The 26,618-nt window shown below is 39.0% G+C and overlaps 2 long non-coding RNA genes across 4 annotated transcripts in view; one reads left to right on the top strand and one right to left on the bottom strand.

The window, feature by feature from the left end:
* LOC137854016 (uncharacterized) overlaps positions 1-18,025 on the bottom strand; it is a 21,741-nt gene extending 3,716 nt beyond the window's left edge. The window contains exons 1-6 of one of the 3 annotated variants that reach the window (XR_011094881.1): positions 9,628-18,025; positions 4,098-6,426; positions 3,837-3,915; positions 2,965-3,180; positions 2,780-2,844; positions 1,588-1,693 (exon numbers count right to left, since the gene is read on the bottom strand). This is a non-coding gene — a long non-coding RNA (uncharacterized lncRNA). Of the gene's footprint in view, positions 1-1,587; positions 1,694-2,779; positions 2,845-2,964; positions 3,181-3,836; positions 6,427-9,627 lie in introns of all 3 variants that reach the window. The other 2 variants (XR_011094880.1, XR_011094882.1) reach the window with 2 other exon arrangements.
* LOC137854017 (uncharacterized) lies at positions 18,011-26,618 on the top strand. The gene is made up of 3 exons (XR_011094883.1): positions 18,011-18,142; positions 18,674-18,732; positions 24,662-26,618. It is a non-coding gene; the product is annotated as an uncharacterized lncRNA (long non-coding RNA).

The following is a 26,618-nucleotide window of genomic DNA, read 5'->3' as shown; positions in this document are numbered from 1 at the left end:
TCTGGATGAAACAATGTTTGGACGATATGTCCTATGGTGTAGAAACCATCATTGTTGTGAGTGAACACAAACTGTTAACAAATTGGCCCTGTAACTCTTTCTAACACAAAACTGTTGAGTTTCTGACTCTTGTTCTATGATGCAAATCCAGAATGATTCTGTTGACCTCACTTCTGGGGGTCACGGTCAGCTGCTGATTCTAAATACAACTGCAGTTGTTTGACAATTTAGGGATAAATCCCATGCTGGCAGAACAGATGGGTTTACACAGAATAGTGTAATTATTTCGGTTTTGCACTGCCAATGGATGATGAAGAGCAAACCACTCTGCCCCTTTGCTTGTTATTCTAATCAGGTTGCAGTATATTTGATGTATAAATCCAGTCCTCCATTTATACCGCAGCATATATCATTACTGCAACTAGCCTCATATCTATGCATATTTTTATTTATAAATGTGTGTACTCAAACATATATACATATATATTTATATATACACACAAAGAATCTCTCTCATACACACGAGTATATAACAGTATAAACACCTTTGAGCTCTTGTGACCTAAAATACAGATTTACAAATAAGACATAATAAGAAAAATATCAGGCAGAGAATAAATGCAATTTTCTCTCTCTCTCTTTTTTTTTTTTTTTTCTTTCCCTAGAACAAGTTATATGTCCTCTATGTGAATCTGTGAATGGAGCTAAAGTAAAGCATTATTTGCAGCATGGAAAGGAAATGGTTTTGATGTATATGAATCACTACTGTCAAATTTGTACAAGTAAAATACAGTACAGTGGATGTATATATGCAGCAGCCCCCTTCATGTTTAAAACATTCTGGAGAGCTTAACAAGTGATAACCTAAGATAAAGCTACTGTTGGGTCAAAGAATGAATTAAACAAGTGTTGCCTTTAGTCTTGACATGAAAGCATTTACAGAGCCAATGTTCTAAATCTCTTCTGGCAGAATATTCAGAGGTGGCAAACCAAAGAGCACTTAAGATGCACAGGCTCTTTCAGCTATGGATTTATAATGATATTCCTGTAGAGCATTTGTAGAACACAAAACCTGACTTGGGCAGTAAGGAAGTAATACTTCAGCTGGATATGTACAGCCTTGAGATTAGATAAGCACCTGGAAAACCTTCAAGAGTTAATGAAAGCCCAAGAACAGATCACCTTCCGGGGGACCAGTAGCAATAGCAGCTGACTTTGTGATCCTTCCCTCCCCTTTGCTGCTTTTTTAAATTCATACAACTCCAAACTTTTTTCCACTTACAAGCGAGCATACTTCCTGATTATACAAGTGCCAGACTGAAAGCTCCTAAATGGGTTTCACTGGCACAACAACCACAACCATAGTTAATCCAAGAAACTGCTGCTGTTATCTCCTGAGTGAATCAGCAAGAAGCAGGGAAGCAGGGAATTTACCCTCTGTGCCTGGTCACTGAATTTGGCTGAGCAGTTTGCTGTGCTGCTTTCAAAAAAATGGGTGTCTGTCAGCCAAGATTCAACCTTGGTAAGAGCTTGGTGGACACTCCTTCCCATAGAGCATCAGAAAGCTATCAGATGTTTATGACTTACAGCTGTTCCTCAGCTGGCCCCAACTCAATCCAGCTCTTTGCTGTTGATTATAATCTGCCATTCTCTTGGTCTCTCAGGTTGCGTTGGAGGGATCCATTTGTTCCTCCTTGAACCCAAAAATGTACTTATAAGCAATTTGCATTCACTTTTGAAAACCTCAGACACATTAAAAAACAAACAAACATACAGAAACAACAACAAAATAAACAAACAAACAAAAAAACACCCCCAGGAAAAGAGAGGTTAATACCATAGAGCTCTGAAGACATTAAGAGGTAGGCAAGACTTCAGTCCTAGACAGAAGCCTTTCCTCATTATAGTTTTGTCATGTAAACTGTAGTAGACAGAGCCATAGATTAAATTGTCCTCGATCCAAATTCTGTTTTGTCATATGTCCTTCTGTTTTGAAATGATGTGTTTCAGGAGACTTCTAATAAAAAGTGAAAGTGCCTGAAATTGGAAGAAAATGGATTTAAGCGTTTTTAAGTGATAAAGTCCAAAATTGCTATCAAAATCTCCCTTCCTGACTACACTCTATCAATGACTTGCATTTTGTTTTCCTTTCCTTAAGCTCTAGAGATACCCAAGGTTCTGTTTCTCTGACTAAATAAAAGCACCTTTAGTTTGAGCATAGAATCATATAATCACAGAATTATTTAGGTTGGGAAAGACCTTCAAGATCATCAAATCAAACCATCAACCTGACCTACAGAATCCCATCACTGAAACACATCCTTTAGTGCCACATGTACACATCTCTTAAATACCACCAGGGACAGGGAGTCTACCACTTCCCTGGACAGCCTGTTCCAATGCTTTACCACTGTCTTCATGAGCATCTCCATCCTAATCAGTCTAAAACCTACACAGATGAATACTTGTCTTAGACTACACCCCAGACAGAGGTACAGGTTCAGACACTACACAACAGAGACAGGCAAATGTATTTTGTATGAGAGCCAGCCCTTTAGGAAGCGGCAGGCATGGGAGTTATGCCCTCTATAGCCTGCCAGGGTTCAGGCTGATGTGTCTGTACTATGGAAGGGGGCCCTAACCTTGGCAAGACAAGCTACACTAAGCAGAGACTCTCTCCACTGGGCTTACTGCATCTATACCAAAAAAAAGAATATCAAAACTACTGGATGAGAGACAAATGTCACGGGAGGAGAACTCAGGTAGTCAGGGCACTCACCTGCACTCCTGTAGATGCTGGGGATTCAAGCCCTCACATGCCTAGGATGACAACAGACCTGCTACCTGTGAACAAACAATTGAATTTCACAAAACCAGCCCTTTGTGTAGCACCCCATTGCATTCCCAGATCTACTTAGAGTGCTGTTTCATTTGATATTTGTAAATGGCTTTTAGAGTGCTTACCTGAGCGGCAGATGTTTGCCAAGTGATGAGCAGCTGCTTGTGACATCTCGTTAGCACTGCACACCTAACACCAAGGAGCTCACCTCTAGACAGTGTCAGAGCACACCCCTGTGTGGTCACGTTACTGAAAGCCTGTGTATGCAAAAACTACTTGAAAGGCTGCTGCTAATATGTATTAGAGGTTAATTCCAGAAGTCAGGAAAGCTGATGTTTTATCTGAAAACAAACAGAATATATGTTTGTACTGGAAGTTGTAAACAAGGAGGCATGCTGGGTAGGTAGCCTCAAGCTAGCAGAATTTTTTAAAAATCCTGAGACCTGTCTTTACATTATTTATAGGCTGGAGAAGATTCATTGTTTGTGAAACAACAGGCAGCCCTTGTGCTACATCTATTGACACAGCGAAACCTTCTTGGATTGAAATTTGCTTTGATATCCTGTAGAGATTTTCTCCTAAAGTCTGAGTTTCTTAAATACACTGCACTCAGAAGCGTGTGCTCGCCCATTCTCTGGTATATGTGCTCTCTCTCCGTGCTTCATACATTGCATATGACACTTCACAGTGAACCAAACCCCATGTGGTGGAAGAGAATTATCAAGGGTGTATGGTATCTTTAAAGAGCAAATTAGTAAAACACTGATTCTTATTAACATGAATAAAAGCAGATTTCAAAAGAGCATTAGCAAAGAGTGAAATAACTATTTACACAAGTTTGTGTGTTCTATGCAAATCTCAGCATGAGCTAAAGACGCAACATTTATAATATTAGCAGAAAGCAGGGAACAAAGCAATAAAGAGCACCAAAAGACTAATTTCTCCCCCATGAAAACAATACAAAACACTGTGTCCTAAGAGGATACACTGTACTCACTGTCATCCATTATCCTCCATGGCAATGTGAGAGCAGACACCAAGGCTCAGTGGGACAAAGTCCATTCCATGTAACTCCTCTGAAGTCAAAGATATTACACCAGAAATTAACACAGCCCTTATCAGACTCAAAAATGGTTTTGCATTTTATTTACTGTTATTTATTGAACTGGAGTAGCCCCTAGAGGCTCTCAGAAGGACTGCTGTCCCGTTGTGCACTGAGAACTGATGGGAAAGGACGATGAGACACTTAGGCACTCACTTTGATTTCCTTGGGGTTTAACACCAGCTCAGTCTTCTTCCTTACTTCTCTTCCAGAGATCAGCTTCATGTCATCTTTTCGTACATATCAATGAGTGAGATCCTCCGACAGAAAGATCCCCAAAGTTGGTGGAATTACTACTACACACAGGTTGTTATTGGCTGCAACACCACCAACTCATCCTCGCCTGTTGCAAGCAATATCTCCATTGCCCAAGAAAAACAATGTCCCTGGCATATCATTGAAGGGCTTCACAGCAGAAGAGCTCCAAGGAGGAAAAAATAATAATAATAAAAAAAAAAATTCAAAGTTAGCAGTACATTCAGCTGTCAGAAAAGCACTGGGATAGTCAAACAGGAACCTCAGTCTTTTCCCCCTGGGTTCGAAAGAGTGATGTTTTGTCATGTGGAGCAGTTAAGAACAGACTAATTAAAAGCTAAAAAAAAAATAATAATAAAAGGAGACCCACAGGAGTACCCCCTCCAAAACAGATGTTTTAAATTGGCAAAGATTGCTTTTATTTTATTTGGGGAATGTCCTCCTCTCCACCCCCCCATATTAGAGAAAGTAGCTTCACTACTCCATGAAGATATCACTACATATTGCAATGCTGGATGCTTCTGGTGAATCTAAATATAGCCCTTACCCCTGCCTATTAAACATATAGGAAGAGAGCTTCTGGTGCAGCTGGCACTGGCTATTACATCTGACTAACAGGCAGTTTAACTTGCTCACTGTTGAATCATAAATCCACTTGTGCACAATTATAAATGGTCTGAATAGGGCTCTTCTTTCCACGGCATCATGAAGTGTTTTGTATAAGTAACATTTTCTTTTTGTAGTAGGCTTCTTTGAAGGATCCTAAATCATTTTAAAAACTTCATGCAAACCCTGAAGGTCCTGCAAAATCAGTAAATGCATTTTAAATTAATCACAGTGCAATAATTGCAGGCACCGTCATTTCTATCACTGAGATACCTGGAGGTAGATGTACTATAGTGTGTTTGAAATCCAGTGGGGGTTTGACATTACTGAGCATAGCTACTCAATTGGTTGGGAAAGGATGCACACAACAAAATTGCACACATCAAACTGATAGCAAAGGCTGCTCTTGTTTTCAGAAGATAACCTTCAAGACTAAAAGTGACCTGTAACAAGAAGCCTTTCTGACTAACCCAGTTTGTCTGAAACAATCAAGGGATCTTGGCAAGAATCTTAATTTTCTCCATAATCCAAAGATCGAGTCTTTTAGCACGTGGTTTTGTCCCGATCCAAAGGGATTAGGGCTTCCTAGTCACCTGCCAACATCACTTCTGCAGAGATTTCCTAAGTGGCTTCTTCTATTGCATGTCATTGCCTATCAATGCCTACTGAGGCTGGATGGAGCTCGTGGCTGAAGATATTCTGTTATGGCAATTTAGCACAAACTCCTCTGCTGGCTGTGACATGAGGGCCTCAGAGGGAGATGTCGAAGGCATTTCTTTGTATCTGTTTTTCTCAGTAGCAAGCCAAGGCTGGTTTCTGCTCCTCAAAGATAAGTAGTGAGAGGAAAGGATAAGACAAACTGGAATGAGAAGGAAAAATCATCCAAGCACATCCATGGGAAGGTCATAGTTAATGATGAGAAAATGTGAAGCAAAGAAGGATGTGAAGAGCACAGTCTGACTGAGCAGCCTGACTTAGAGTATCACTGCAGTAGGCCCAGTATAAGTACCTAAGAGTTTAAGTAGACAGAATGGATATAGAGCAATCACAGCTTTTTTTTTTTTTTTTTTTTTTTTTTTTTTCCCTGTAAATTTCTTCTCCTTTCAGTTACAGAAACTTAAATTTCAAATTAACTCACTCTATTCCAACCTGGCTCTCTAGCAGATGCTGTGGTCAGGTAAAGATAACTGACAGGTTAAGGACACCCAGGACTCCTTCCTGGGCACCCATGTAGTGCCAAGCACAAAACTCAGGACAGAAATTTGCCACAGACCAAAGTAGTGAGGAGGAAGTCTCTTTTAGTAGAGCCAGTAGCTCTACTTTAGTAGCACTTTAATAGAGCCGGTCTCTTTTCGGTTGTGCCCAGTGAGAGGATGAGCAGCAATGGGCACAAACTGAAGCACAAGAAGTTCCAGCTAAATATGAGGTGGCACTTCTTTACTGTGAGGGTGACAGAGCACTGGGACAGGCTGCCCAGAGAAGCTGTGGGGTCTCCTTCTCTAGAGATATCCAAAACCCACCTGGATGCTATCCTGCCCAATGTGCTCTAGGTGATCCTGCTCAGCAGGGGGGTTGGACTAGGTGATCTTCAGAGGTCCCTTCCCACCTTGGCCATCCTGTGATTCTGTGAAAATAACACAGAAAGTAAATTTATACTGACAATCCTTTCTCATGTCAATCTGTGCAATGAGTGGTATTAATAGCATGCCTAACGATTTTGTTAACTCAAAAAAGATGCTCTGGAGTGCTATTACTAATGATAGGACCACATTGCCATGTAGATAAAGCTTCAGGCCAAAAAAGATGAGTGGTGGAGTTCATGCTACATTTTGTGGAACAAGGATATAACTAGCCTTCCTTTAAGCCCCATTACAGGGCTGACTTATTTTGTCCTTTAGATCCAGGATACTTGGTGTTACCCTTGTATCTGCTGTCACAGTGTACTTAGTGAGCTAGGGAAAACATTAAGATCCAGCTGTGAAGCTCAGCTGTGGTGTGCTTGTGCAGCACAGTGCGAGGTGCAAGTTCCCTGAAGTGGCCACCAGGAGTCAGAGAGCTAATACACAGGTGCAGTGGCAAACATCAGCCTTTATAGGCAAGTTGATGGCTATGTGCTCAAAGAATTATGAAAGCTGCAAAGGTCCTCAAAGATGTGCAAGGACAGTGTGCCTCGGCCTCCAGTGGGCTCTTCTGAGACACAGAAGTCCCTGGAAGGAGGACTATCATAGAGATGTTCTTTTTCTCTGCATCCTTTCTTCTGTGTTTCCCACAGAGAGGAACCAACTGCCACAGAGAGGAACCTACTCCCACATTTTTTTTTTCATGTAAACTGAGCAAAAACTAAGCATTATAGTTGAATACCCCCTTATCCCCATCCACCACCACCACACTAATATTTCCAATGGGCTTCAGAGTTTTTTCATAGACAACCACTCAATGGGAATGAAAACCAGTTTCTTTAGCATGTGCTCAGAACTACAGTTAGCCAACTACTAAATAGATTTTTACAATCCTTTAGTCCCATTAGCATTGAGAAGTGCTCAAAAAAAAAAAAAGTATTCCCAGCAGATGGTGATACTTGGGATCTGCCTGGTTTCCAGCTCAGAGCTCTCCAAATCTGTGCCAGAATTGATATCGTGGGCCACTACAATCTGAAGTTGAGAGCAGCACCCAGTATGCATTCAAAAATAAATGTATTCTTTGGGAGTTTAAATTTTCCTTCAGCTCAGGCTGTGTAGCTAGTTTGCAAAACACAATTAGCAGGATTTGTTACTGCAACAGGAGTTTGCAGTAGTGGTTCAATCAGGAGATGTGAGCCACAATCGAATCTAATTCATTTTTTCCTAACTGTATGGACTCCTCAATGCTAGTGGGAGTAAAGGATTGTAAAAATCCATTTTTTTGTCATTAAAGTAAAAGCTTTGCCTATGAATATGTACACAAAGCACCCGTTGTAAAAGAAGCAGCCATTTTACCTTGTCACTTCTGGAAAAGAATTTGACTTCCCAGAGTTAGAGAATGCAACAGAGGATGATCATGGATTTTATTCAGGATAGCATCTTCAGCAATAAAGTGGTGGGTGTAATCCTTAGAGAGAGGTTCTACCATTTTAATCGCAGCAATAGAGTGGTATGACTCTGTGTGTAGGCAAGCTATAAAATAAATTTTGAGAGCCTGTTTTGAACTACGGCATCCCTGCATTCTCACTTTATACTTCTTTTTTTCAACCTCCACAAATTAGGATGAGTTACTGGCTAATATGAACTTGAAGGCAGAATTTGCAAGCAGTGCATGCAGAGAGGGGTTTGTATGTTTTGGGAGTGTGCTCTGTAACTCAGATCCACCGATTCATTTCTGACTTGTAAATAGCAAAACCATTTGTTATTCAGTTTTCACAGACAGCAAAATGTGTCAGTCTGTTACACACTGTAAGTCAGCTGCCAATAAGAACTTCTGAAACAGACCATCTTCACTTACTGGATAGTAAATAACTACTAAAAACGAAATGCTTGCTTTTCAAGTTAGCTGAGAAAGAAAAAAAAAAGATGAAAAAAAAAACAAATCTGAATATTAGCCCCCTCCATGGAGACTCTTTTTTGTGCTGGCATTCAACAAACTTTTTGTATATTACTTTTATTCTGGCATCATTAACTACATCACCATTATGTTTGTGTTCTGGATAGTGTGGTTAAATTACTGTGAATGCTATAGTTAAATTATTAAAGTTGCCTTGGTTGCTAATCCAGTGCTGACTGCCTGTTACCTTGGAGTGTGTAGCTGGTTACAGTACACTGCCTTTTGTCCCCATCTTCCCAGGGTACTATCTCTAACCAATTACCAAGTCTGATGCTTTCTTGTTGTTCTTGCTAGTTATTAGGCAGCTCTCTTAGCTTTCCCTTTGGCATCACAGTGACAGTGCTAATGAAAAGTGCCTGGATTGGGCCTGGAAAATGAAAGCTATATTTTTACCCAGAGAGCAAGCACAGCTCAGTCTGCAGCACAGTAGGTTTCCCCACTTTGCCGTGTCAAACTTCGGCCAAGATGCCAAAGTAGACTAATTAATGCTAATTCTGTTGCTGTCACCTACACCCAGGGAGGTAAGCTCATACCACACAGCTGAAGTCATGCTATCCACTTTTCCTTGTTCCCATGCAGGCCCCCTGGATTTGAACCAGCAGCCCACAACTGAAAGACTCTATAGCCTGCACAAATTCCTAGGGCTATCTACTGTCTTTGCCATGGATTGTTTCATTGGAGTCCAAAAATAAGTCGATAAACCAGTGTACAGAGCCAGCTGGGAACTGAAATTTTTGTTTGCAGGCTATTCCTCATTTCAATAACTCTAGTTTCCAGTTAGAATAAAAGCTACTTGTGGAATAAGTATTTCCTGCAATTGCAAACTCCTAAAAAAATAAATCAGTAGAGGACCATTTAAAAATATTTTGCCCTGAATCATTTCACTTTGGTTTTATATGACAATCTGTCTTGCAATAGTACATCTTTGATATGTCTAATAGTACACAGATAATGTATAGTATTAATTTACAATACTTCAACTGACATATCAAATGAAATGCTCCATCTTTATGGAAATACTGTTTTGAATTTTTGCCATAAAAAGTCAAGAATCAAACTTCTGAAAAATACTTTGATTTAAATGAAGCCACATTTTTAATGGAGAGTTGTTTTTCACCAACAGCTACAGGCAATACCAGGATATATTTATTTGGCATATGAGAATGAACTTTTTTTTTTTTTTTAAACATTATCTTCCTTAACACTGACAGGATAAGCATGCATACCTAGATAAGCAAAGGCTACTTACTCTATAGATCTAGAGTTTCTCTCCTTTCCATGTTATCTTCTGGCTTGATTTGGCTGGTGTCTGGCCATGCTGGACCTCAGAGCCCATGCCTCCTTTCTGATCACTTTCTGTCAGGCAGAAGCACAGATGTGACCGTCCCAATAGGCTGGCAGTGACCCTCCTGCACTGGGGCACTGAACTGGCTGATTGACACTGCCTTGCAGCCCAAGAGACCTCCTTTTTGCAATGAAATGTTTGTGCTAAGAGGTTAGTTTGTGTTTTGCAGCCCACCTAATACCTACTTGTTACTTTCGTATGCTAAGAACTCGTGGTCAAAGTGGAAGAGACTTACCTTGAAGTAATTTTTCTATATATGTACATGCATATGTATTTTTTTAATTTGTATGGGCATATTGATATAAAATCCTCATTGTATTTAGACAGTTTCAACCATACTTTATATTGAGGGAAAAGATATTTTAGTGAAACCCCAACCCTTTTTGCTTTCCTAGCTAATGTTATTGTTATTATTGATGTTATTCCTTGGTATACTTAGGAAACAAAAATTGGCAGCTTCTGTCAAAACAATAAGGAGGATAACCACAGTCTTCCAGAGCAAAGAGCACATGCCAGCCCACCCAGCAACACCTCTACTGTTTAAAGAAGCCACCCCAAAGCAGCCCATGCCGATCCAAGAGAGGCATCACTTTTCTCCTTCTCACCAGTCCATGTGCAACCTCCCTCTAGTGCAAGTTGTCTTCCTGACTCCTCCTCTTGGCAGGTGCCTCAGCTGGAGAAGATTTTGTACCAAGACTGTCAAGCAAGCCAGGATACTTTACTTCAGAGCTGCAGCTAACAGGAAAAATTAGCAAGAGCAGAAACTTAAAGGCAGAAGACAGGTGTATTGCCTCCAGCTACCAAGACGTTATCAAAGACCCACTGCTTGACATCTGTGTCCATAGGAAGTCCTCTGCTTTAGATGCTGAAGCAGATGCCAGGCCTTCTTGGATCTTTGACAAGAAAGAAGACCTTTATACTTGGCTGCTTCCTATGTCTTAGATGCACTTCCTTATCATCTTGTCTCTGCAACAATTTACTGCTTCATAAGAGGTGATAGCACCAATAAGTCAAAAACCTCTGTGCTTTGTCTTTCTCTGTGGGATGATTGTCATGTGAAGTCTGCTACTTTCTGCACTCTTGGCAGAGCAACTTTTGATGCTGTCAAGAGGATAGGAGCAAAAAGAGCATTTACTTGTAAAAGGGCAGGCATAGGGATTCATCTCAGAGGAAGTATTTATTTTTTTCTATTCCATGGAGAAGCAGCACGCTAAAAAGGAGAGCTACAAGATACAATTGAATTAATGGTGAACAAAGTTTTTTTGAGTGACAGGCAAATGATACTCAGTATATACAAATGTTAGATGCTACCTTGCAGTAAGCCGTTCACTCCAATCTGTACTTACAGACTAGCACCAGGTCCAGGGAGCCGTGCTCATCTCTGCAGTGAACAACATGAAGGACTTCTTACTGGTACCAACGAGAGCACTGACCCAACATCCCCCACTAACCTATGCCAAGTCACCTCGGTCAAGGCTAAACAAGAGGTCTACACTAGGTCTGGAGAAGAGAGGAACATTTCTTTGTCTCACAAGGAGCACAGGCTGAACTTGATGAGAGTGGAAGAGTGGAAAATGTTCCTGTCCAACAAACAAATTGCTTGGCCTTCAAACATATTTTGGCTAAATTTTTACAAGAAAACTAACCTGTCATTTTAAATGGATTTTTTTTTTTTTTTTCGTTTTTACTATAGAAAACTTGCCTTTGAAAAATGCTTATAGCTTTTTTTTTTTTTTTTTTTTTTTTTTTTTCCTAAGGAAATAAGATTTATAGCATCATACTGCATCCGTATCATTTTGTGTCTGCTTACATCTTTCCTCAAGTTTTGAATCTCTTGCTTGAGCTCAACCAAATTTGACAAAGATACAGAGTCCTCAGAAATAACAAAGCTTGCACAGATTTCTTGACTATCTTCAGAAGAGCCCTGGGTGGCTGTGCAGAAAGAGTGAGACCCTGTCAATGCTTCTGGGAAGAAGAGGCAGCAGTGTGAGTTCCCCCATTAGACTTCAAAGCATTCACAGGAGAAACAGATATTATGAATATTCCAGCATTTAGAGATTTTCCTTCACAGTTCTAAACAACCGCATATTCAAATCCATAGGAAAACAACCACACTAAATCTACATCTTACAGAACTTCTTTTCTCTTTTTCGTCATACTTCTTTTGCTTTCTATCCCTAACTGTATTACGAAAAATGAAAGGCACGTGACATTCTATTTTCTCCAGCTTCCTTTCTTTCTCTGCTCTTAGTTTTTCAAAACTCACCCCAGTCAGGAACAAGTTTCCAGATGGAAAAAATGTGCAAGAAGATCTGCAACTGATGTTTACTAACTTTAAAAATAAAATAAGATAAAATAAAACAAAATGTTTTTGAAAGAAGACTTAGAAAAAAATAAGCTTTGACTTATGGAACCTTCCCACCCCCCCTTTTTAGGTTAGGAAAAAGGTAAAATTTCTATAAGAAAAAAAAAAAAAAAAAAGAGAATTAAAATCCTTAGTTTCCAAAACAAAAATGAGATTGTGAAAAAAAACTAATTCAAAGGTTCATTTGAATGCCTTGAAGTGAATAAAATTTAATATATATATATTTTTAAAGTTTTAAGCAACAAAATTGAAATGCCCAAGATATTGGTCATTCCTTATTTCCTATATAAATGCAGAAGCATCCCCTCTAATAATTTTCCTGTGATAGGCTGTTCTTTTAAAACATATGCTTATCAGTGACACCTGATATATGTGACTGCAGCTTTCAATCCCTGAAGGCGGTCTGTTAAAAGTATGCAAGTTGATAATGGCTAACATGTATTTATATCTTAATTTTCAGTGCCCACAAGGCACCTAAGTCTTTCCCTATAAACAACATTTAAATAAAGTTATTGGATGCTAGTAGCTGTTTTGCCATTAACTTCTCTTGGGCCAAGAAGGCAATGAAGATTTTAATTATGCAGGTCATTTGTGAGAAGCCTTCCCAAAGCCCAGCGATGTATGTCTTGCTTATTGGAATTTTCATTTTTTCACATATCTGAATACAAGCCAATTTTTTTTTCTTGTTATGTGGAGAGATGATTTGCTTTTGGATCAAAGCAAGGACTGGGATATTTAAAAAATAGTTCACCTAATTCCTGTTTGTCTGCTCTTTTGTGTATCATTTTTTCTTTTTCTTATTTTTCGTATGAATATCTACTGTCTTAAAGATAACCTAAGTTTTCTGAGACCAACTGATCTGGGTAGCTTGATGAGATTATTTTCCAGGAAAACAATAAAGTACACAGTGCAAATGGATAACTTTAACAGCTATCAGGATAAGATCTGTGTAAAATTTCCCCGACTGTCTCAGCTGTTCTCACTATATGCCAAATCACAGTTTCAGATGGTTGAAATAGATTCATTTCTTCACACTTTGATTTGTCTGCTACAGAACTCTGTGCTTTGTGAAAGCGCCTTCCATAGTCTGATACAAATTCTCAAGAATTTGGATTCACAGCATAAAGTTGTAAGAAAGCAGAGTCAGACCATATGCCCTATGGCTCTTTCTCAGGAGTATCCCTCTTTGGTATTGCACTGGCAGAGAAGAAAAAAAGGAAGTGAAAATTCCTGAGTGCCAGGTATAAGCAGTTCACCTATATAGTCTGAGTACACTTCAGCCTCACAGAGTACATTATTTAGACTGTCTCTCTAGACTGTATTCATTGGTAGCCTGCTGTGGTGCTGACCAGCCCATGATGTCCTGCATGTGTTTTTCCACTCATTTGGCCTCATCTGCATCCCTCCAACAGCATAACTTCAACACCCCAACCCACAGGGGCACTGGGGCCTCTCAGCTCCCTCTTGCAGCCTACAACTCTGGACTGCTGAAATGGGCTGCATTAGACCTCAAACCACAGAGCCTCAATCAGTCTCATGACAGCATTTACAGCTAGCTCACATTGAGCTCCAGAAAGTCTTTGAAGTTTTGCTCTGTGCTGGTGAGCACCGTACTGGCTCTGAAGCATGTGATTTTCCCAGATAGTCCTGATAATTCTATTTTTGTGTCTTTCCCCCCCCCCCCCCCCCCACTGTCCATGAGTTCACTAGCTCCATTTCAGAAGATCAAGAGCCCTTGAATAGTAGTGACTTTTAATTGCTACCTACCCATATTAGATTTGAACCGGTGACCTAGAGAAGAAAAGAGCCATTCCTGATCTCGTTACTCATCTCTTGAGTCCACCGTTCCCTGAAGAATGTGACTCATTAACTGAACTGCAATTTTGCTGACTGTATTTTTCCAAGCACTTCATAACCTACATGAAATTACAATATTTTCCCCATTCTCACTCTATGTATGTCAAATACTTATATATTTCCAGTTCTTTTGCTAGCTGGCCTCGTAGGAGTTGTGTAAATGGCATTATCAAAATTGCATCTCCCTGATTCATTATTTCCAATTTTATAAAATAGCTGAGTTAGTGAAGACACTATCAAAGGGTTTTTTAAATAAACATGCTTAATCTTCTGGAGATTAAAAGAGATAGTATGGGTGACATATAATGATTATTTTACCCAGATGCCATCAGAAATACAATGTGCAAGAAAAACACATCAAACAAATAAGCACAATAGAGAGCATTTCAATGAGGAGATAATCACACTGCAGGATTTTCTTCAACACGATGGCCTAAATATTGCCCTGTATGAAAAGGAAAATGAAAATGAAAGAGGAATATATAAAAAAAGAGATTTATATCCCACAGTCTACTTAAAAAATGAACTGCAGCTAATATCTAAACTTGTTTATTTTTAAATTACTATCTAGCATTTAAATTTGTTCAACAGACACAAAAACAATTTAAGAATCTAGAATAATTTAAAAAATAATTTAAGAAGCTAGAAAGAAAAAATCAAGGTGATCAATTTCTAGCAAGATGCATGTTTTTATTGATAAAAGTAAAATGATTAAGCAATGTGTCTCTAACCAGATATCAAGAAAATTCCACCGACTGTCTGATTATCTTAATATTTTTCACAGAAAATATATTGGTGTGTAGAAAAAACACAAGATCTGCCAGTATAGAAATTCATGGGAGACAGTGTAGATTCAACTCTGTAGAAAAGGAATTCATTTAATAAATAACAAATCCTCCTGCTATTCATTCTGGCTACAAAGGGATGTCTGAGCCAGAATAATGCCCAATTTTCATACACCGTGCTGGGATATTAGGTGTACAGATGCTGTTAGGTTCTGTCCAGGTCCAGTTGGTGTAACTGATGTAAATCAACTGAAGTTAATTGAGCTATGCAGATTTACCAAGGTAGCTGTGAGAAAATCACATATTCATTTATAGCATGCCTGAGAAGCCAGAAGAAGAGTATTTTAAGGCATATTGTGTTCTTTGAAATTAGGAACCTGATTAACTCTTTCCAGCAGATGCAGCTTCTTTGTGACTAATGGCTTTTCCACTGACTAAATATTTGGACTCATACTCCATAGGGCTCAAGCTTCCTGCCAGATTTTCACTGAGAGAAGATCACATTTCTACTGTGTAATTATTCTGTTAATTAAGTTTTCACACATTTCAGTCATGTGCACTGTGGCATTTCATCTGCCCCAAATCACTCTATGAAAGTAAAAAGCCAAAGCAGGAAAAAACACAGAAACGCTACCTGGATATATGCTTTCATTTAAAATAAAATAAAATAAAATAAAATAAAATAAAATAAAATAAAATAAAATAGGTCATGCCTCTTGCCAGCTGATCATCCAAAGAGCAGTCTGACTAGCACATAGCCTAACTCAGTACCCAGTGTTTTCGAAATTGCCAAAGCCAGGGGTCCAAAAGATGCACAGATCACTCACAGTACTTGGGAAGGGAAGAGCTTTGCTTGTTCCTTGTAAAAGACTGGTCTGGAATCCACCCCCACCCTGCCCCCTACTACCCCACAAACCCCCAACCTCTGAAGCATTTCTGCTACAACAGCCTCAAGGGAAGCATGATTGTCCTCTCACCTCCTGTAATTTTGTTTGCTTATCTGGCATTGCAATAAAAGCCTCTCCTCACAGAGGAGCTCCACCACATGTTTCTTAATAGTCACCACCTATGATCCATAAATGCTACCTCAGCATCAAGGAAGGAGAAATAAGCATTAGGTCTCAAATAGGTCAGGGTCTCAAATATCCAAATTTCCAGTGTGCAGTTATACTTGAATACAAGGAGGGTACAGAACCTCATAGCTTTTGGACATTACTTCTTTTCATCCCCTATATGTTTAGGAAACATGAAGTAGACCAGACTTGACAAATACGTCTTGCCAGTGATGGTTGGACGATTCTTACAGAGTACTGGTTGTTCGATGTTGTCAGGCCAGATGGCTCTTGATAGCTAGTGTCTTCCTCTCCTATTAACCAGAGTCAAGAGATACCTATATAAACTAGATAGAGGAATCTGGCCTGTAGGTTTAGTGTCAGAATTTAATTTTCCTGTTGTTCTGTTTTATACAGTACAAATAGTACTTCTCAGAAGTAGTAAAATACATCAGATTCTTGTTGGCATGAAAAAAAATACCAGCTGTTCGATATTCAAACACGACAGTCACATATTTGCATTGACATGAATGAGAAAGGTTTCTCAGTCATTTCAGTGGAGCTTGGATGAAAGAAACAGATCTAAATGTTTCTTCTACTGCTTTTTTAACACTGCCTGCAAGGTACTTTTCTGACTTCTCTTTTTTTAGCTTATCAATATGTATTTCAGATTTTTTTACTTTTATGTTTAACACATCTTTTTTAAAAGGGAGTATGATCAGTTTCTAAGGATGTTACTTAGAGGTACAGTGGTACAAAAAGGCAGCCACAGACTGGGAGGAAAGCTTTCAAAAGCCCACGGCAAATGACAGGGATGGAAATCTGATCTTTCCATGGCAAACCTTTCCCTGGCACCTTGCAGGTTATAACCAGCTGGCACATATTGTAGTCTTTCATGGGAACCAGGCAGTGCTCTGGACTAGGATAGGTCTCTATTACCAGTGTGGAAGACAAGCCCAACATGGTACAGTATTACTGTCACACATCAAAATGATCACCCTGAGTTCTACTTTTCCCTTCAGAAAGCACTTGAGTTCATTTATCTCACTTTTTAATCAGGCACTACTTCTCTTTTGACTAAAGCTTAACGAAAGGGAAAACATGAGTACAACTGGGAAATGAATCCTACCTGACTGAAGTCAAAGAAGAGTGTTTTTCTTCCTGATTTGAGGCAAGAAGCAGTTTGATCTTAATAATATTGTGCTACAACCTGCTCTCAAATTAGGACACTCAGAATTCTTCCACTTTTGTTTCTGCAGGTCTGCAGTAGGTGGCTCAGGTTTGGAATATGATTACCAAGCTGTTCAAAAATACGAAGCTTAGAATAAAAGAGGCAATTAAGGTTACATTCAGGTAAGTGTGCTAGTCTCTAAAATAGTAAGAAATCAAATAATTATACAGTTCAAGGATAATACATAATGGTGTCTCCCCTGAGAATCTTCAGTTCATCTCCTGGTCCTTACTTCTAATTAATCCTTCAATCCTTTTGTAGGTTAATACAATTAACAATAGCGATAGACCCTCTGTAATGTTAAATCAATTGGATTTGCAGAACTTGCTTTTCCTCACTATGACCAGCAGGGGTCTGAGGAAACCCTGCCGCCCTCTTAAACCTTACTTAATTCTAACATCAACCAATGCCACACACTCAAACACCTCCTTTTAACTGCACCGAGGGTACTGAAAAGGGGAAATCAGATTAGTTCAATATTTCCTTAAATGAACATTACACAAATCATGTTTTAACCCCCCTGCCACCACACACACATCTTTAAATAGTGCTACAACTATACAAAATTCATTTCATATTACAGTTGCATATTTAACAATGAAAATTTAGATTTTCCTTTTAATCACCTACATATGTATAGTCAGGACCTGGTGTAGTTTTTTTTTTTTTCCTGATCACAGACAAACAGTATATGTAATATTGGGTCCCATGCTCCCTTTCATACCTCCCTTTTATGTTTCCGCTTCTTCCATACTCATTAAGTTATCCAGTCCTTCAGGGTCACACCAGACATCTCAGTGGAGAATCTCAAATGGCAAATGATTGGTAATAGGTCCTTAGGTCCTTTAGTTTCCTATGTCCTACTGACCTCAGCACCACGGATGAACTAATTTGCCTTTCCATCAGCTCTTAGGCATTCACAGCCCCCTGGATCACGTCCTTTGCTTCTAGATAACTTCTCGCAGGTGAGTATGCACCTCTAATTGAGTCTGTCTCCCATCAACAAGAGACAGAAAGAGAACTACTGATGGAGTACCTCTCTAAGACTCATATTTCCCCAAAAGGGACTGGTATTGTAATTGCCCCCTGTAAACTGCCCTGTCCTGGGGAGTCTGAAGGCCTGCAAGCAGTAGGTGTTACTTATTCTCCTTTTTGCAGAATCTCAGAAGGTTTCTAATTGGATGGTTTGTTTTTGCTGGCCCATGGTGAATCTGTGTTTGTTTGTGTGGGTTTCTCTACATGCATTCAATAAAAACAGCAGAATGACACTAGCTATTCTTACTTAAGAATTGGTTATGGAATATGAACACTGAAAATTCAGAAGGAAAAGAGACACTTTTAAGGGTTTTTGATTATCTATATCTCCACTGTCCCCTATCACTGTGTCCAGCCTTCTGTGGTTTCCTTCTCTATTTTCAAAAACATCTGTAGAGCAGTGAAGGACATATAAGGTAACAACCTTCATCTGTGTGGTTATACATTCACAATGTGACTGTGGAGTAGAAGCCTGAAATGAAAGAGCTTATTAATAGCATTTTTTATTCATACAGAAGTAAAAAAAAAAAAAAAAAAGTCTTTGCCTGTTCATCCCTTGATTGTCTTTTTCTTTTCAATTACCTTTTCTAAAAGGAAGTTTAATGTTGTCTCTGGATTCCTGCAGGTCTCCAGTCTAAAAGAAAAGGAAAGAAAACCAAACAAAACACTTTCATCTTCAGGTAGGTTTTCCTGTGACTTTTTCCCCATTATTTTATCTCTTTGCTAAAAAAGCATTTGGTATATACTAACTTGAATATAGAAAAGTTTATGTTTGTGGCGGCCAACAGAGCTCATGTCTCCTATTCTGGTGACACTCCCCCACACTGGCCACCTAAAACCAGGACATTTCCCCAGGCTGGGACCTCAAAGGTACCTGACACCTGTACTTACCAAACAGGAGACCGGATCCTAATTCTCCCCTCTCACATTGCTCCTTCTCCTCCTGCCTCCACCAGCCTCCACGGTTTATACTCTTAAATCTCCAGTGGATTATGCCCTGTAGAATTCTCACAGATCTCATGTTGCTGCAGTCCTGATTGTACCCTATCTTCTTCTGTGCTGGGGCAAAACAGGCCATAATTTGTGAGGCTTTCACAATGAGATGAGGGTCTGTAAACTCAGTGAAACCTAATTTGAAATTGTAATGCAACCTTCTACCAGAATACAGCAGGAACATGCCCAACCTACACAAATTTACTTTCCAATCAGCCTGTGTGCAAGACTATCCTATAAAAACAGTTCAGCAGGATACAGAAACTTTCCATTGAAGTAGGTCATACGCTTCAGGACCCATTGAGAATGTAAGGTGCCCCAAAATCTAATATAAATGAATATAAAATCTTCATGATTCATGGGCCTTGGATAGTGTCTAAAAGGAGATTTGAGTAGAAAGAGGAGTGCATCCAGACAGGTCTGTACAGGTGGTAAATGATCCTTGACCCATCATTTCAAACTGAATTTCTAGCCCAGGGCAGAACTTTCTGGCAGTATGCAGAAAGACATCTCACAGTACTGTGACACTGAAATAGATCATCAACATTAATTAATTTATCTTTAGAGTATTTCTTGTCTAGCTTTACTGTTTGTACGGAATTGACATTAATACTAGTTTATACATGTATTACAGCAGATCATCTATATTTCAGCTTAGTGACAAAGTCCAATAAGTGGAGTTTGTTGAATACTAATTAACACTAGCCCCCAGCACAAAACATGTTTTTCTTCTTTCTTAACAAAAACAAAACAAAATTTAAATAATATGGTGTTTTGACTAGTATAAGAGGAAAAGGCACTTTTTTTTTTTTCCTTTTTAATTGGGATTGTTAGTAAAATAATTATCAAATAAAAGTTTCTTAAATGTACTTTCTGGAAAGCAAACATTAAAAAAAAAAAAAAAAAAGGATACCTGTAAATGTGTAAAGAGCTGCAATCATTTGAGTGGTGCTGTAAGCTCTCCGAAGAAAATTATAGGCTCTTATCAAAGGGCTGTAAATGATCTTCTGACTGGGAATAGTCACGATACCTTTGAGGGATGCCATACTAGGAAAAGAAATGCTTTTGGGATGTGCAAAATATGCTATGTCCTGATTCCTGTATACCAAATGGAAGAATAGTCCACTTGGAGAAGAGTGACATGCAGCCTGAAAGTCAGATGTTAATAGTACATCTCAGCATCTCATTGCTCTTGAGCTAAAACAAAAGTTTGTATGCTTGGTTGTCTTGCCAAGGCTGCATGCTCTCAACTCTCCCAGAAATCTTGTTCATCAGTCTTTAATGTGTCCTGAGGGCCAGCATGACAGGGAAGGAAAAAGAGGCAGGAAACCAGCTGATTTCTGATGGGTTATTCTGTTTCCTCTCTGATTATGTTTTGTCAGATTGCTAAGAGGCTCTGTTATGGGTGAGCTTTGTATAACTACCTCCTTTAGAGAGACAGTCTAGATTTCCTTGGATATGTACTCTTTGCAGTAGAGTTGGAACCCTAGAGAAATGACTGCTTAAGCTGCTATTTTTATGGCTTTGTAATTCTATCTCACTTTTTATTTCCCGTAATTTTTCTTAAATTTGATACTTTAATAAGTAACCCACCTTCTACTTGCAAGTCAGAAAGCTATTATTTTTTAACAAAGCCGGCTGATTGCTGCCAGCCTTCTATTTAGTGGCTATTTCAAGTGTTTATCCCAGTCAACTTCTATTGATAGCTTATAACATTGTCTGTAAAGAAAGATACAGCTTCACAGTGAACAGGTCTATGTCACCTCATACTCTCTGCAGTTTCACTTGATTTTCTTGCTCTCTAGTCCAGTGTGCTGTAGGAAGCCCAGGTTCAACCTTTTGTTCTCATAAAAAATAATACAGTCCTTGTCATCAAGCCTAGACTATGCTGGGCTGGACCACCTTCATTTTGTATACAGAGAAGGATGGCAAACACAAGGATGGCAATACTACAGAAAGGAGTGACACCATGCCTTGCCTTTTTTCCTCACTTCCAGCATTTCCCATGTGTTGGCAAGACTGCTTAAGCTGCCACAGAGAAAGCTGGATCAGTGAGAGAATCTGAGTAAAAACTGATCCCACATAAAGAGAAGAAAATCAGTTTTAACTTCAGTAGGTTTTCTCTCTTTACCTTGAATGCAGCTGCATCGGGAAAAATTTCACCCAGGCTATTGTTAATGAGCACTTGCTAAACAGAATAATTAATGCATACACAATTTCTATGCTTAAAAGTACCTTTTCAGTTTGGCAACAAGCTTGTTTGAACACTATTTGTAAGAGGTTTGGTCTTGTGGTTAAATGCCAGCAGGTATGCAAATAAAACCTTGAGAGTAATTGCCTCAAGAAGCCAATCAGAGCATGGTAAAATCATCAAAAAACCCTGCACTTTCTTTTTTCCTGACATTGGGTGTCATTGAGGTTCTGCATTCACTTTGCTTTGAGAAAGCAGAGATAAATGACACTGAAATATCAAATTAATTGTTCTGCAGTGAACAGCCTCTCTGCCAGACGTATTGGATTACTCATTAACTGACCGTCATTCCTAAAAGACTTTGCTCTCTAAATTACGTTCAATTAATTGCAATTATCCTTAATCTGAACCTAAGACCCCTCTCCTCAAGACATTATCCACTAAATGAAAAGAAGTTTTGACATTAATCTCTCCCCGTATATAGTTTGTTTGTTTGTTTTTTCCTTTGGCACAGTAGTCCTTTAAAATCCAAGCAACATTATGAAGTAGTCCTTCATAATCCAAGTGTGTCATTATACTAACCTCAGACACAGATATCTGAATCTATATTGAATGACCAGATAAGATTAGTGTCTTACTACCACACACAAACTCCTCTGCAATTTTACACTGGGGCAGCTAAAATGGCAACCTTTTTGACAGAGAGAAAACAGTTTAAATACTGATCAACGCATCTGACACACTTAATGTAGTTTGAACATCTTGGCAAAATCATTAAAAATAGAATTAGCTGTTGAGTGATAGCAGAAATGTAGCACTGTAAAGGACTTCTCATTTCTTAAGTTTATCACATGCTCTGCTGGAACTCATTAATGTATCTATACTGAGAACTGTGATTTTAGAGAAACTGAAATTAAGATTTTGCATGTCTTTATAGTATATATACTATATACTATACATATAGTATTAAATACTATATATATACTATATATATTATTATATATACTATTATATACTACTTATATACTATAATATATAGTATTATATAGTATATAGTATATATATAGTATTTATATGCAGATTATTGCAAAGAAAATGAATTACCAGTTGTTCCATGAAATTCAGGTCAGGTGTTCATATATAAGATAAATAACTAAAGTGGGATGCGGTAAACAACCAAGGTAGTTTTATATCAGAGATTTTCTAGACAACACAGATTTTTATGTCTATTCCAATGGTATGGATTAAGAGTTTGTAGTTGACCTTGGTGGCTAGAATTTAGAGACAACAATACCTACATTTTAGGTGCCAGATTTTTACAGCCTATCTCTGCTTGGGGCACTAGAAGCTTTAGTCTAAATAAAACGGGATCCTTCCTTGTCACGGCACTATGCACCAGTAGCAAAGAGGGACTGGCTAGTTGGAGCATGTTCCTCAAGTGAGTAGTTTTCTTCCTCGAAAACCATTTGGGGCTCTATCTTTCTTTTCTTTGAAAGCCTAGTAAAAAGAAAAGGGCGAATTATGTGACAGTGGAGGTGGTGACAGCAGCATATATTCACTTTGCATTTAATGTAAAATACACAAGCATCCTATAGGGTAAACACTGATACCTGAAGTTTTTCTCCTCTTCTACTCATGTCCCGTTTCTCAAATATAGTATTACATTCCTTTTTCTCTGTCTTTCACCCTATCACTCTTCCAGTCCCAGTTAGCACGAGAGATGGAGAGTACCTCTCACTCATACATGGTATTTGGGATGCCTTCCTGGGTGGTGGCAAATGTAGTTTTGAATGTCCTCTGATCAAGGAGTGAACTGAAGCCAACTCTCCAGTGAGACACGACCTTGTCACCATTAAGATGAAATTATATTTTGCATTTTGGGGGAGCCAATAATGTTGGTAAAGCTAGATGAATTATGAAATCATCTACTGGTTAGAACCACTCAGGATGCTGAGGGGAAGTTTGGAGTTTCCCCATAGAGATCCCTATTTTCCTTCCACCTCTCAGAGCCTTTTCCACACTGAGGATCACACAATACTGCTAGTAGTTCATGAATAATTTTATAATTTAATAACATGAAAAGTTACTAGTTCATGAATAATTTTTAATTATCCCTGTGGAAGACCAAAATTTATCTAAGGATGGCAACCCAATTGCCAAAATAAATAATGAGAGCTTTTTTTCATGAGTAGGGGTAAAAAAAAAAAAAAAAAAAAAAAAAAAAAAAAAGTATTTCCCCTTGCTTTTCATAGGCGGGTGGATGGTGACATAGGTACATAGGTAGATGAAATAACTTGAGTAAATTCACACAGGAATTATAAAACAAAACTGGAAAAAGAAGCCAATGTTCAAGTCCCTGGTCGTGCCTTAGCCCCTAGCCCTCGCCCCGTCTATTGAACTGACCTTTTCTAAACAAAGTAAAACCTTTCTCTGATTTTTCTGATGCTCAGACAAAGTATGTAAAAAACAGAGGGCTGGCAGAGCTCCCTCCAGACCCTTCTAATTTTCAGGCATAATTGTGCTGAAATAAAGGATGCTGCAACCAAGGATTCAAACTCTGGTCTTTCCCTATCTCAAGAGTAGAAAAGTCTAGGCAGACTAGATGTCACTTGGCTATAACCCAGCCTGTGTGGCTGGTGCCTCCAGGGGGGGCAGCATACTCAGTTCTGCTCATGCTCCATCCCATCCTCTCTGTACACCTAGGGAATAGCATGAAATACTGGCTCCGTGTCTCTCTCTTTCCTCTGTGGCAGCATTTGCCATGGCATTGGTAATGAAGGCACTGGAAATACCACTGGCCATATGATGCTTCTCCACTGTCTTCCTTGTGCTTCAGTTTTCTTGTTTCTTTGGAGTACATTGGTGTGTTCAGAGTGATTGTGACATATGAAATTTTACAAAATTTGTAATATATAAAAAATATTTATGTGCATGTATACATACGTACACATGTATGTATAAATGTTCTTACTATTTGTATATTTATTTATTCTACTTCATATTTCATTTGCACTGTACAGACTTCTAAATCTAGTCTCAAATATTTCTTGACTAAGGCCCTGAATGTCCCTTTAAATTCAAATGTCAGTGTATTTGTTCAGGCCTACTTGCAGAACCAGCCAGCTGAGAAATGGAGCATGAATTCATTAGCAAATCATACCCACCAGAACTGACCTTAGAACCTGCATGAATCAAAAATAAAGACTTAGCTTGGCTGACTTCTTCAGTGGAAAAGGGGAGGCTAACCAGCACAGTCTGGGGGCATGATTCACAAAGAAAAAAATGTTGTTATCAATCTTGTAACATCACATCAAAAACAACGGTGAAAAAAATATAGGAATAAGTATAGGAATAAGTTTCTGAAAGTGTTTCCATAGGTATTACAGTTTCTTACTTTTTTTTTTTTTTTTTTTTTAAATGCACAGGTAGGCTCTATCAGTATGGAACCGGAGAGTCATATAATGACAGCCTACGCGTTTTCACTTTAGGGAAGAAAGTGTTTTACAGCATAAAAGAAATTGCTGCAGTGACCCAGGGGAGCTGCCAATGTTTCCTGGATGAGGACAATTAACCAAAACAATATCATTAATTTTGCCACAGGTTTTAAATGATCTAGAAAGCAGAATACAAACTTTGTCTTAATAGACTCAAGTTAGACTCTGCAACAGAAGGAAATTTCAGTAAAATCCTGCAGCAGCCAAGGCTGTGAATGAGAAACCAACACACCTGCAGGAATAGATATGCACGAATCTTAACAATGCAACTGAGCTTCTGTTATCTGGGTTCAGAAGGGACTAGCCTAGACCAGCACTGCTGTGTGCTCCACCTGGTACATGCATCCACCTGGTGTCACAGCTTGAATCCTGGAGATCTGACAACAGTAATCACCTGCACAGTGCCTTTACCTCCTACAAGGGTCTCCTGACATACAGATTTGCATCACAACAGGTATTTCCCTAAGTAAATATTAGCTCCACTTCACAGATAAGGAAACAGAGGTCCATGACTTATTCCTGCTTATGCACCAGTCTCCAGGAATGGCCCCTGCTGAAATTTCATTACCACCTAACTGTGTTTACAGTGATTTTAGAAATTAGCAGCTTTGTGAGCCCCTTAGCCTTGAAAGTTTGAAATCCACGAGAAGATAAGAGATAGATACAGAAGGCAGAAACCAACAGGGAGAACTGGAAAAATTCCCCGCGCTTTGGTTGACTCCAGGCAATGCCTTGCTCAGCCCCGCTGCTCCACAGGTACGGGCAGGGCTCTTCCTCAGGAGAACAGCCCTTGGCTACCTGTAGTGACAAGGCCTGTAGCATTCAGGCTGGCAGCACTCCAGCCTGTGCGATAGAGGCTGTGGTATACACAGATCCTAGCTAGTTATAATTGCAGTGCTTTAGTCAAATACTTGTGCCAGGGTATTGTTTCCTGTCACTGCCATTTGCCAGGGGAGCATGAGGTTGTGAAGGATGCATTAACCCCACCTGAGAGCATGCCAGACAGCTGAAGAGCCACAGCAACAAGATACCACTTTCCAAGAGATTTTTTTTTATTTTTTTTAATTTTTAATTTTTTGTCAGGAGTGGTTCTTCTTTCTCTTTTAACTAGATGTCAGGGACCAATTAAAGTAATGAGCCTCACAAAGTATCTCCCTTGGCTAACAACAGCCTGTATTAATGTTTGCAGAAGTGCAGGGCCATAAGCTTTCTTGTTAGATGTTAGCACTTAGCAACATGATTCAACATTCTGAGAACTTCTCCATCTATTAGACTAGTGCCTTTGTCAAGTATAACTCACCCACCTGTATCCCATGTTAGGGATACAATCCCCCTGATTGTATCCCACTGCTCCGGGATGTGAGCACCCAAGCAGTACAGCTGTTACTGCCCAAGGCCCCATTGCTGATAGAAGAGCCATGGAATCACAACCAGGCAGTTTCTCTTACATGAACAGAGCCTAATTTGCAATCATCTCATTTTAATGTTTTTGTTTGCACTTTAGACATATGTGATTTTTTTTTTCCAATGGAGGGGGGGGGGGGTTAAGCTAATAGCATCCCTTCAAGTTTGATCTCTCTCAACCTGCTAAATCAGTTTTGGAAAGGAAGCCACAAGTGTCTTTTTTTTCCTTTTTTCTTTTTTTTTTTTTTTTGCTAGCACTTTTTCATAACATCATAAACAATGATGAAGAAAATTTCTCTGCTGAACTTGACAAGCTTCTGCTTTCAAAAAATAATAATAAAAAAGTAACTGTTTACTTTGGCTTGGATGCTTCCAGCATGTTCTAATTACAACTCTTATTATACTCTTGTAAAATGCCAGACTTTCAAATGTGTTGTAAATGCAAACAGTGAAACGAAATTAAATGTGGCGATAGTACCGAAAAATAA

The sequence above is a fragment of the Anas acuta genome, chromosome 3 (assembly GCF_963932015.1).
Source record: "Anas acuta chromosome 3, bAnaAcu1.1, whole genome shotgun sequence".
In the NCBI taxonomy this organism is placed as follows: domain Eukaryota; kingdom Metazoa; phylum Chordata; class Aves; order Anseriformes; family Anatidae; genus Anas; species Anas acuta.
The sequence above is the reverse complement of the archived record's forward strand: the minus strand, read 5'-3'. Positions and strand labels throughout refer to the sequence as shown.